Genomic DNA, 13,751 nt, shown 5'->3' with positions numbered 1-13,751 from the left:
CACGTTTATTGGGCCGAGAATCTTTGAAAAATATTCTTTAAAAAATCCACGTTTATTGGACCGAGAATCTTTGAAAAATATTCTTTAAAAAATCCACGATTATTGGTCCAAGAATCCGTGAAAAATATTCTTTAAAAAATCCACGTTTTTTGGGCCAAGAATCTTTGAAAAATATTCATTAAAAAATCTACGATTATTGGGCCAAGAATCTTTGAAAAATATTCATTAAAAAATCCACGTTTATTGGTCTGAGAATCTTTGAAAAATATTCATTAAAAAATCCAAGTTTATTGGTCTGAGAATCTTTGAAAAATATTCTTTAAAAAATCCGCGTTTATTGGTCTGAAAATCTTTGAAAAATATTCTTTAAAAAATCCAAGTTTATTGGTCTGAGAATCTTTGAAAAATATTCATTAAAAAATCCAAGTTTATTGGTCTGAGAATCTTTGAAAAATATTCATTAAAAAATCCAAGTTTATTGGTCTGAGAATCTTTGAAAAACATTCTTAAAAAAATCCACGTTTATTGGGCCGATGTTGCTTGAAAAATATTCTTAAAAAAATCCACGTTTATTGAGCCGATGTTGCTTGAAAAATATTCTTTAAAAAATCCACGTTTATTGGGCCGATGTTGTTTGAAAAATATTCTTTAAAAAATCCACGTTTATTGGGCCGATGTTGTTTGAAAAATATTCTTTAAAAAATCCACGTTTATTGGGCCGATGTTGTTTGAAAAATATTCTTTAAAAAATCCACGTTTATTGGGCCGATGTTGTTTGAAAAATATTCTTTAAAAAATCCACGTTTACTGGGCCGATGTTGTTTGAAAAATATTCTTTAAAAAATCCACGTTTATTGGGCCGATGTTGTTTGAAAGATATTCTTTAAAAAATCCACGTTTTTTGGGCCGATGTTGTTTGAAAAATATTCTTTAAAAAATCCACGTTTATTGGGCCGATGTTGTTTGAAAAATATTCTTTAAAAAATCCACGTTTATTTGGCCGATGTTGTTTGAAAAATATTCTTAAAAAAATCCACGATTACTGGGCTGATGTGAGCTGCACAAAAATATTCTTGAAAAATGTAAACAATGTTGTATTTTTTCTCTTCAAAAGTCTCTATCTCTTTCCCTTCATATATTTCGCGCCAAAATATCCTTTGGCTCCACATGAACATCTGCCTGCAATATTTCAATAATATATCCCATTCTCTATACATTAGCAGCATCAGCAATCAATTGGCTGGCTGCTGCACAGTATTTTGTGCTAATTTGTCCATTTTCTTCAATTACAACCATACCTAAAGGGCAATGCCATTCTTTCTATACAGTCGCTGCATGCTTAAATTTCAAAGCAAAGGTATTAATTTTCAAATAATGTCTAGAATTTCCCCATTACAAGCCACGCTTACATGTGAAAGAAAGGACGCTGTTCAAACATTTTCTCTCGCCTCCTTCGGTGTTTAGTGTTAACATCCTCCCGCTGTTTATGCACTGTTGTGTAATTATTTTGTTGAAATCTCTCAAAATATTTAAGCCGATCTGTTCGAATGTTGTCAGACAATGGTTGCAAATATTACCTTTTTCCTTTTTGTCATTTACAGCATCTTGGGAATTGTCTTATTTTATGTCTTTTTGCCCAAGGTTGACTATTGTGTGCAACCACGCTCGTGGTTGTTGGTTTGGTGGTATACCAAGAAAATAGCTTGACATTTTGTCTTCAGTTCTTTGTAATGTGATCGATCTATTTCACAATGATGCTCCTGAAAAAGGTGTTTTTTATGTTTAGAATTTTTGTTAGGAGAACAATTTTATTAAGAAACAGGAGAGGGCATTATTACCCTGTTCTATAATTATATGATATAAGTGATGACTCAATGTCATTTAATTAGAGTATTACAATGTGTTTTTTCCTGGATACAATATTGGAAGGTTCATATGTAAGAGTTTCTGTATCATATCATTTGTAATAAAGATTGCAGCACATCGGTGGCCTGACAGATTAACCTACGTAAAGCCACTGGTCGTTTAAACGCAACAATAAATGGTTGCAAAAATTTACGTAAAACTCGGATATTTTAACAAATTTGTATGGCCATTTGTATGCCATTCCAAGCTTATAAAGCTTCATTTGGTCCATGCATTTCCACGCAATTGGCCTAAAACGCAAGCAATTCAGAAAAATCGACTTTTTGTAATTTTCGACTTTTGATGAAACATTTAAATATGCGATAAAAATTTAATCATAAATGTTACATTCATATAAAGTCAGGGATTTTTTAGGAATATAGTAAGAGTATTTTCTCAATCAAAAAGCAAGGGATTGGCATGTAAGGACACACCTATATTACCATTTAAAGTTTTCGGCACTTTTAAAAGAAGGCCCGATCGAAGGATACCTATTCGTTGTAGAGAACAAAGTGATTTTTTAAAAAATACACAAAAGTTTTCAGAAAAAATGTTCATGGACTAACGGCCAATATTCGTGGATTTTTTAGATTTTTAGAAGGGAAATAATCGTGAATTTTTAATTTTTTTAGGAAAATAATTTAGTGGATCAATAAGGCCAATGATCATTTATTTTTAAAGAAATTTTTTGTTCAAAGATCAAGAGATAATAGAGGACAAATTTCAGAGACTCGTGGATTTTTCAGGGATATATTCATGGATTTTTGAGAACATTTTGAAGAACTAGCAGACTTTTAATGGACTTTTCAAGACAATTTTTTCAGGAAAAATCAGACCAATAATCATTGATTAACAAAAACATGTGTGGTATTGCAAATTATCTTCGGAGCTGTAAACAAATTGGTGATGGATTTGCAGTCTATCCAAAAATTCAGTGGTTTCCACATCCTTGAACTTAACATTGTTAAATCAACCAATATTGTTCTATCAGTCTCTCAACAAAGTTTTCAAAACACCCACGAGTGTTTTTATGACAAACACAATTTTGACGGGGACAGGTCCGAACTTTCTGAGGCAATGGTCCAAAGTAAATTGACTGATGAGCAAGATAATTTACGAATTGAATATCTGATTTTGTCGAAATTTTGTACATTGCAAAATAGCATCCAAAGGTACATCAAATTCCAAAAGTGTATTATTTTCGCTTGAGTACAATTAAAGGACTGTTTGAGGGTTGTTTTGAAATTTTTAATTTGGTATCCTAAAAATTAGAATGAAGGAAGTATAATACCAAAGTGTTCTGATATCCAGATATCCAGTATTGCAGTTAGTTTCATATCCTACAAATTAGTTTGACGGAAGTCGTGTACCCCTAAAAATGGTAGTTTGAAATCCGGTAGAGTAGGTTGATGGCTAGAAAGTAGTCTGATGGTAGTTTAATATCAGGCCAAATATTTTGTGGGCAGTTCGATATCCTTCAAATTAGTTTGAAAGACGTTTGAATGACCCAAATGCCGTTTGGTAACCGTTGTTTAGTGCACTTGATACACCTCAAAATGGTTTGGTATCCGGTAGAGTAGTTGAATGTCTAGAAAATTAGTCTGAAGGTAGTTTGATGACAGACAACGTAGTTTAATGAGAGTTTGATATCTGACAGACTTGGTTGAATTCTACAAAAGTAGTGTGAAGGTGGTTAGATGTTACACAAAGTAGTTTTGGGGTAGTTTGATACCCAATAAAATAGGTTGATGCCTATAAATGTCTTCTGAAGGCGGCTCAATATCAGACAAAGCTGCCTGAAGGTAGTTTAATATCAAGCAAAGTATTTTGATGTCAATTTGTTATTCTTCAAATTAGTTTGAAGGAAGTTTGATCCACCACAAAGTGGTTTGATACCAGTAGAGGGAAGCTGGTTACACCTCTAAATGGGTTAATATCGGTTAGAATATTTGGATGTACAAAAATTTTCCGATATTGGCTAAATGTCAGATAAAGTAGTTTGATGATTGTTTAATATACGACAGACTATGTTGATATCTCGAATAGTAGTCTGAAGGTAATTTAATGTTAGACAAAGTAGTTTGATATCCCAAAGGCTAGGTTAATCTCTAGAAAAGTAGTCTGAAGGTTGTTTAATGTCAGACAAAGTCCTTTGATGTCAGACAAAGTCGTTTGATGTCTGAGTAAGTGGTTTGATATCCAGCAGACTGGGTTGAAAGTGAAGTCAGACATTGTCATGTGCTGATAGTCTGATATCAGGCATATTAATTTGATATCTAGAAAAGTTTTCTCAAGGTAGTTTGATGTCAGACAAAGTAGTTTGATATCCGGTGGACTAGGCTGATATCTAGAGAAGTAGTCTGAAAATGGTTTGACGTCAGACAAAGTAGTTTGTAGTTTGATATCCGGCGGACTAGGTTGATATCTAGAAAAGTAGCCTGAAAATGGCTTGACGTCAAACAAAGAAGTTTGCTGTCAGACAAAGTAGTTTAATGCCAGCAAAGCTACTTTGATGCTATACAAATTAGTTTGATAACACTTTGATAACCGGCATACAAGGTTGATATCTAGAAAAGTAGCCTGAAGGTAGTTTGAAGCCAGAAAATTAGTTTGGCGATAGTTTGATTTTCAGCAGACTATGTTAAAGGTGAATCAATGTCAGACATAGTCGTGATACACCTCAAAATGGTTTGGTATCCGGTAGAGTAGTTGAATGTCTTGAAACTTAGTCTGAAGGTAGTTTGATGACAGACAAAGTAGTTTAAGGAGAGTTTGATATCGGGCAGACTTGGTTGATGTCTATAAAAGTAGTGTGCAGGTGGTTAGATGTAGTTTGATATCCTATAAAGTAAGTTGATGGCCATAAATGTCGTCTGAAGGCTATTCAATGTCAAACAAAGTTGTCTGAAGGTAGTTTAATATCAAACAAAGTATTTTGATGTCAATTTATTATTCTTCATATTAGTTTGAAGGAAGTTTGATTCACCACAAAGTGGTTTGATACCAGTTGAGTAGTCTATACGTAGGTTAAAGCCACAAAAAATAGTTTGAGGGAAGCGGGTTAGACCTCAAAATAAGTTAATATCGGTTAGAATAGTTGGATGTAGAAAAATTGTCCGATGGTGGTTAAATGTCAGATAAAGTAGTTTGGTGATAGTTTGATACACGACAGTCTATGTTGATATCTCGAATAGTAGTCTGAAGGTGATTTAATGCCAGACAAAGTAGTTTGATATCCCAAAGGCTAGGTAAATCTCTAGAAAAGTAGTCTGAAGTTGGTTTAATGTCAGACAAAGTCAAAGTTTGATGTTAGACAGAGTAGTTTGATATACGGCAGACTAGGTTGATATCTAGAAAAATGGTCTGAAGATGGTTTGAAGTCAGACAAAGTCGTTGGATGTCTGAGTAAGTAGTTTGATATCCAGCAGACTGGGTTGAAAGTGAAGTCAGACATAGTTGTGTACTGATAGTCTGATATTAGGCATACTAATATTGATATCTAGAAAAGTTGCGTCAAGCTAGTTTGATGTCAGACAAAGTAGTTTGATATCCGGCGCACTAGGCTGATATCTAGAGAAATAGTCTGAAAATGGTTTGACGTCAGACCAAGTACTTTGTAGTTTGATATCCGGCAGACTAGGTTGATATCTACAAAATGGTCTGAAGATGGCTTGACGTTAGACAAAGTCGTTTGATGTCTGAGTAAGTTGTTTGATATCCAGCAAACTGGGTTGAAATTGAAGTCAGACATGGTCGTGTGCTGCTAGTCTGATATCAGGCATACTAAATTGATATCTAGAAAAGTTGTCTCAATGTAGTATGATGTCAGACAAAGTAGTTTGATATCCGGCGGACTAGTTGATATCTAGATAAGTAGTCAGAAAATGGTTTGATGTCAGACAAAGAAGATTGTATTTTTTTTTTTTTTTTTGAAAATTTTGCCTTTTTAGGCGAAGATCATTTTTGTTAGTATCAATTTTTGTGTAGTTTGATATCCGGCGGACTAGGTTCATATCTAGAAAAGTAGTCTGAAAATGGCTTGACGTTAAAAAAGTAGTTTGCTGTCAGACAAAGTAGTTTAATGCCAGCAAAGCTAGTTTGATGCCATACAAATTAGTTTGATAACACTTTGATATACGGCATACTATGTTGATACCAAGAAAAGTAGCCCGAAGGTAGTTTGATGCCAGAAAATTATTCTGACGATAATTTGATATTCAGTAGACTATGTTAAAAGTGAATTGATGTCAGACATATTCGTTTGGTGATAGTCTGATATCCGGAACACAAGTTTGATATTTAGAAAAGTAGTCTGAAGTTAATTGGATGTCAGTCTAAATAGTTTGATGTCGGACAAAGTATTTTAGTGTCAGACAAATATGTTTGATGATAGTCTGACATCCGGTATACTAGGATAGTATCTAGAAAAGTAGTGTGAAAGAAATTTAATGTCTGACAAAGTAGTTTGACGTCTGACAGCACGTTTGATGGCACAACAAGTCGTTTGATGATAGTTTGATATCCGGGCCACTAGGTTGATATCTAGAAAAGTAGTCTGGCTTCATGTCAGACAAAATAATTCGATATGATGATTCGCGCACTAGGTTGCAAGTGGATTGATGTTAGACATAGTCGTTATAGTTATGTATTAGGTATCTTAGTTTGATATTTAGAAAAAGGAATCTGAAAGAGGTTTGATGTCAGACAAATTAGTTTGATATGCGACATAGTAGGTTGCCTAGAAAAGTAGTCTGAAGGTGGTTAGATGGTGGACTAAATAGTTTCAAGGTAGTTTGATAAGCTATAAAGAAGTTTGATGCACAGGAAAGTTGTCTGAAGGTAGTTCAATGTTAGACAAAGTGTTTTGAAGGCAGTTTGATATTCTACAAATAAGTTTCATTGTAGTTTGATCCTAACAAAAGTTAAAATTTTTGCTTGGGTCCTCGAAGATTGGTTTGGAATTTTCATCGAAGGAAGCCCTTGGTAATTTGATTACCCGGACCAACTATAATGGCTTATTGGCAAGATAAATATCGGGATAACTGACTACAAGTTCGATGCTGAACTATGTATGTCCGCTCATTCTTTCAGGTGAACTTTTGCCCTTTAATCAAGTTTAGCGTCACTTCGCAGATCGTGTTAAAAGCGACAAGTCCTTGTGATCATGACTACATTATTATAGTTTGTTTTACTAGGAGAAGCAAATAAGGCCTGCGTACATAAGCTGCCTTGCCTGCTTACCTTGCTTACTTTTGATAGAAGAATAAAAAAGAAAAGGGCAACCCAGTTCGAAATTTCCTCGGCCTTCTTTATTCTTTTATTTTTATTATGTCAAAAATGAAGCAGGAAAGCAAGGCAATCAGGCAGAGCAGCTTATGTACGCAGGCCTATACTTCCTTAGATTCGGGCCCAGAAATGTCAAAATTTTAATATTCTTTGTGGTGTTTGTTATAACGCCATGATTTTATCTCCATAACGGCACAATGATTCTTCTTCGCCAAAAATACAATTGCGCGTCAACTCATGAGATTTGACATCGTTGGACCTCTTTCTTTGGGGTTATTTTGAAGAGGAAGGTATACGCTGATAACTGAGAAGCAATTTAAGAAGTAAAGGATGAGCTAATTCGGCCCATTAACGGCAGGGAACTTCAAGTATGCCTTAGTGACGTCTAAAGTTTGGACCATCTAATGGAGGTGTGCCACTGAGGTAGCGACTGTCATTTCGATCATATTTTGTTCCATACATAATTGAACCATATGAACAATATAATCATAATAAAATATTGGTAATAATTTTCGAAATAATTTGTGATTTATTCCAAATCAACCTCGGCATACAACCTTTCAATTCTGTGCGTGACTGTACTTCTCACAATAATTGCAACGGAATACAGACAATTAGCTATACCATTGTGGCCATAAAAAATCCACACGAAGACAATATCCTTTGCAACTCTATCGAAATGAATAGAAGCAATGACAATAACTAAAGGAATCAATGACTCACTCACATAGCGATAACAATGTCATCATCAATCATTACAGAAATCTCACAGGATACAATTGAAAAAACTTCTCAATTTCCTTGTAGAAGAAAAAAAACCAGAATAAAAGGGTTAGTAAAGAAATTCATCACAAAATCAAACAATAAAAGCAACAAAATTCAAAATAATATCACAACTACATGTAACCTTTATCACTTACACACACAAATACACGTTACAATATCTTCTTCTTACAGCTAAAGCAAAGAATTCAAATGAAATTTATTTTATAATTGTTTGTTGTTGTTGTTTATTGTTTTCCCTTCCCATTTCTGTTGTTAGAAACATTGTGATTGCAAAGAGAGAAAATATTTACCAACATCAGGGCACACAGCGGGAAGTCAAAGGAAATGCGACCATCACCAGCAGCCAACAAATAAAAGAGGATTTCTTAGGGCAAAATTTTGTTGCGAAGTAGTAAACCGAAGGATGTTCTACAAACCCCAATTAAAATTGCAGTCTAAATGCTAAAATTACATTTAATTGTGTAAAAGAAAAAAATAGGGACTTCTTAATATCCTCCTTCTCGTAATACCTTACAAAGGTAATGGCATTTATTGAGTGTTGAGACATCAATAATGATACCATTGCCATTCCCTGCACTCAAAAACTGATAACTGCAAATGAAAATATTTACAACATATGTTTGATATGTTGTACAACACACAAAGCCATGTCATAGATAAAACGATAATATTACATTTTACAAGGATAACAGAGATACACCCATAAACGGAGCAGAAACAATAAATACCTGCTCGGTCTGAAAGAAAGAAAATTATATGGAGGGGTTCAGTTTTGAAATTGCTAACAATTAAAGGTAATCACATGGGTTTGCTGGCAAATTTTTTATTAAGAAATTTGATAGTTTGAGGATTTGAAAGAATAACGTATTGAATCCCAGCATGAGTCACTTGAAACTACTAGGGAGGACATTTATGTTGTAAGAATTTGAAATTATTTCTTCTTCCAATCCCTTTTGCATTCAATTCAATTATATAATTAAAAAGCAGGTTATTATGGCTAACCGTAATCAATATCTCTATTTGGGGAGACAGACAAAGGATTTGGATACAGGAAATTTCAATTATCGGTAAATTTTGAGCCAATTTTTTTATTGAATAGGTATATTTTGTTTTAAAACATTGATATCAATTTTCAGTTGGAAAGGATTTTCATTTTAATAGAGTTATGTGACACTTTTTGTAGACAAAAGGCAGGCAAATATTTATTAATGAAATAGACAATTGTTTATTGGTCCATTCATATTGTAGAGTTAATTTGCTGTATGAAGAAGGTCCTGGGGGTTTATAATTTCTATTGAAAATAAATATTGAATATGTGGGACTTCGGTGGATTCCTAATTTTTCAATGTACATCTTAGGTCATAGCAGCTTAGTATAAAACAAATAAGAACGGCGTTAAGTTCGGCCGGGCCGAACTTGTATACCCTCCACCACGAAATGTATTGAAGTAAATTGGAAAAATTAGTTCAATTCAATTTTAGACGCAAAGAAAATTCAATACCAAATTTCAGCCCATTTTGGTGGAATATTGAAGCCACAATATTTCAAAATACCGAAAATCGGTAGGTACTTTCCATGGGGGCTATATGAAGGCGTGGACCTATACCGACAAATTTTGAGTATCCCCAAACAAATCTAAATACCAAATTTGAGCCATTTCGGAGGAAAATTGAGGCCACAATCTTCAAAATGCCGAAAATCGGGAGGTACCGTTCTATGGGGGCTATATGAAGGCGTGGACCTATACGACAAATTTAAAGAGGAAAGTTGAGAACCCCCAACGATGTCTAAATACCAAATTTCAGCCATTTCGGAGGAAAGTTGAGGACACCAAACTTCAGCCATTCCGGTGCAATATTGAGGCCACAACGTTCAAAATACCGAAAATTCAAAATACCGTTCAATGGGGGTTATATGAAGGCATGGACCGATACCGACAAAATTCCGGGGAAAGTTTTATACCCCAACGTACACTAAGAAGCAAAACCTTCAAAATACCGAAAATCGGGAGGTACCGTTCTATGGGGGCTATATGAAGGCGTGGACCGATACGGACAAAATTCTGGGGGAAAGTTTTATACCCTTAAGGAAGATTCAGTACCACATTTCAGCCATATCGGTGTGATAATGAAGCTAAAACCTTCAATATACCGAAAATCGGGAGGTACCGTTTTTCAATACCAGCCATCCTGCAAGTAATAAAAACTTCTGTACCAAATATTGACTCAGACAGACAGACGGACGGACGGACAAACGGACATGGTTAAATCGACATAGAATTTTATTCTGATCAATAATATACTTTATATTCGTCGGAGGAGTGTACAAACGGAATGACAAATTTAATTATACCCTCCATATGGTGGAGGGTATAAATGACCTTCGACTTAATAAGGCAAAATAAAAAAGGAGACAATTATAATTATTAATCTATCTGAGTCTGTAAACATTTTTATTTATTTTTTCTCTTACGCACTCACTTGTCCATATTCATCCCACTGGCCTTATGTGTATTTTATGTTTGCTCCTAAGAGTATGCTATAGATTTGTATGCATAAAATTCACGTTGTTGCACATGCGCCTTGCATTGGTTTGACGGTGGATAATAACCCAACATACCAAGTTGCACGACTTAACATCTGATGTTCGTGTCAGTGTCTGTTCCCAGAACTAGAAAAATATTAAAAAAATACGGAGAACTTTGCCTGCTTCCGAAAAATATTCTTTAAAAATATACTTACTATTTTTACTTATTTTGACAGCAGTTTTGTTTCATAAACCAAAATATACATCATGTGCAATATGATACCACTGCATCCACCTAAAATTGATGCTGACATTTTGAAGCCGGAATTTCGAGGATTTTTGAATTTTTTTTAATCATTGGGACGCGCAACGAGATAGTATTCAAAACTCATAATAGAATTATAAAACTCGTGATTTTACGTCGTTTAATGCATATCACATGAGTGTGCTCCTTACAGCATCCTAGTAATTGGAGTCTAAAGGCCAAAATTTGATGCGTGAATTTTCTTACAAAACCTATTTTTTGCGTTTAAAATTTACAAGTGCCATTCAATTTCCTTTGTACCACGCGTGAATTTAGTTTTTTTTTACGCGACGGATCTAATGAGCCCATCCGCGATCGAATCCATCCACTAAAACCGCGGATATATGTAGATACCCTGAAAATAGGAAAATCAGCAAAAATTTATTTTGACAAATCCGCGTACTAAACAGCGATTTTCTTTAAAATTGTTTACGTAAATGAAATCCCTTATATGCGATTATAATATTTGCGAAAACGCGTGTCATAAATTACAGAGATTCGCAAGTAATATGGGGTTTTTACCAAAAATAGAATGTGGAGACACATCCGCGGTTCTTGAAGAATCTGTGTGTGTATATAGACGTATTTTTGGATGGGTACTATTGAAACCGGATGCGCATCAAATCGTATGCAAATTGCGCGATTTTTTACCCACTTTAATGTTTTTTGCATTGTGTGATGCAACTGGCGGCACACTTTGACCGCTGAGTGAAACATCGAAATATGCATAGATATTGAAAGAGATTGATTTGCTATATCCAAAAAACGGATGTGCATCAACTGATTTTAACTAATTCGCGAATAATAGGCTTTTAATTTCCACATTTTTTGAATGATTGTAATTTCAATATTACTCTTAATTTCCTATCCTTATAAGTTATCACAGTAAGCAAATAAGCTTTCACGATGGTTAACCATACTTCTTGATGAAGTTTTAGCAGTACACATTAATTTTTGTATGGGTTTTTAGCGAAATAGTTGGAGAACTCCCAAATATTTTTCTAATTTTTCGAATCAAACCAAAAATATTTGCAACAATATTTTCCAACAATAAGTTTTTCTCTTTTGTTGTTGCTTAATAGGCCATTTATGTACCCAATCTCTATAAATTTGGTATCATATTTTTCTACGCATTGTCTAGATTCCGCATATATTTTTTAAGTTATTTTTTGAGGGTTGGTACGGACTATGGGACAGGATAATTTGGATTTTCTTCAAATTTGTTGTATTATTTGTTGATTTTCCGCGAAAATAATAATAAATTTAATAACTATTTAAACATCTACGAATAGATATGGAATGCTGTTAACGATTTATGAATACATTTCCTGATAACAACAAATAAGATATTTTTAAATATGTTTTCTTTATATGAGAATAAACACCGCTATAACTTTTGCGCGCATCGTCCAATTTTGTGAACGCGAACAGATTTGAAACTATAATTTTTTTCTTAACCTCTATGCCAAAAATTGTAGATGTGCTCGCAAAAATTTTTTTAATTTCTTTCAAATGGAATTGCAAAGTATTTTTGGTTTTCACCACATATGTGCTGCCATTTTTCATGAATTTTTCTATGAAAACTACCAAACTTTTAAAGTTTTTTGTTTTTTCATCTGAAAGAGCACAATTTAAGCTATATTCGAAATATTGTTTAAAATATAACATAGTTTTGTGGCAAATGGCCGTCTACGAAACACTCTTTTTATTAAAGCGGTTTGCGGTGAAGACTCTAACAAGAAAACGAATTAACCTATCTTCGTATGTTTTTGTGGGCTTATTTAGAATATAAAAATCTTGTCCTTCATAGGAGGATTATTTTTACCTTTTGGCACAAAATATTGAATTTGTGCCACGTGCTGCCTGACCTTGTTCCTACTTCTAATCTTGCGGCAAATAGTTGTGGCTTGCGTGTGCGACTTAAACATGCTATCGAACGTTAATCTAATATCTTGAGTATGTTCAGGGGTGGATGCCACCGTGGTGCAATGGTATGCACACCCGCCTTGCGCGCTAAAGGTCGTGGGTTCGATTCCCGGGCCAGGCTACACAAACGTTGGCAAAATACCCCTCAGTGATGTTGGCGACATTTCCTGAGTATTTCATCCATGTTAAACTTCTCTACAATTGGTGTCTTAGGACACGCCGCTCATTGAGCTAATATGAATCGAGGTGCACTCATTGATATGAGAGAAGTCTCCCTTGTCCCATCTGGTATGTTTGTGGAACAATTATTATTATGTTCAGGGGGAGTGAACAGTATGGAAGTGGATTTAACAGCGAATATTTTCATATTCCTCTGAGGGAAGGACTGTACTAAGTCATGTAGACCTTTAGCCTATCAAATGTGTTATCGACGATGATCATACAACCATCCACGTACATTTCGATTTCCTTGTCATTTGTCAGGTTAAACAATTTCGCGCATCGGGGAACTACCTGTTTCACTCTACGGGTCATAGCTTTCTTATTTCTGAATTCCCCAAACGACTGGCGTACTCTCATACAGTTGATTATCCTACGTATAACTGAAGGATAGATATCCACCATGAAATAAAGTTGGGCTCAGTAAGTCTTCTTTAATATTGGTCACTTTTATTGAAATCCCCCAACCAAAACTTGGATATTCGACGTTACAAGTGATATCCAAACAATTGAAAAACAAGTAAGAAAAGTCTATAGTCGGACGGAGCCGACCATAGGATACCCTATACCACTATCCCTGGACAATCGCTCTCCACGGAACTTCTTTTCAATGATTGTAAAAACTTAATTATCAAATATCAGAGATGTAATGTATCATAGTAATGACCAAAACCAAAAAGTTATCTAACATGACAAAGACATTTTTCTAGCAGGAAAGGACAATTTAGTTCACACAAACTAAAATGTAATGAAACCCACTTATGTAGTACTACTACTTCCGTTGTTTAACCGCTACGTT

This window comes from Musca autumnalis, unplaced genomic scaffold, assembly GCF_047663935.1.
Source record: "Musca autumnalis isolate F117 unplaced genomic scaffold, ASM4766393v1 scaffold_4, whole genome shotgun sequence".
Taxonomy (NCBI): domain Eukaryota; kingdom Metazoa; phylum Arthropoda; class Insecta; order Diptera; family Muscidae; genus Musca; species Musca autumnalis.
This window is presented reverse-complemented; position numbering follows the sequence as displayed.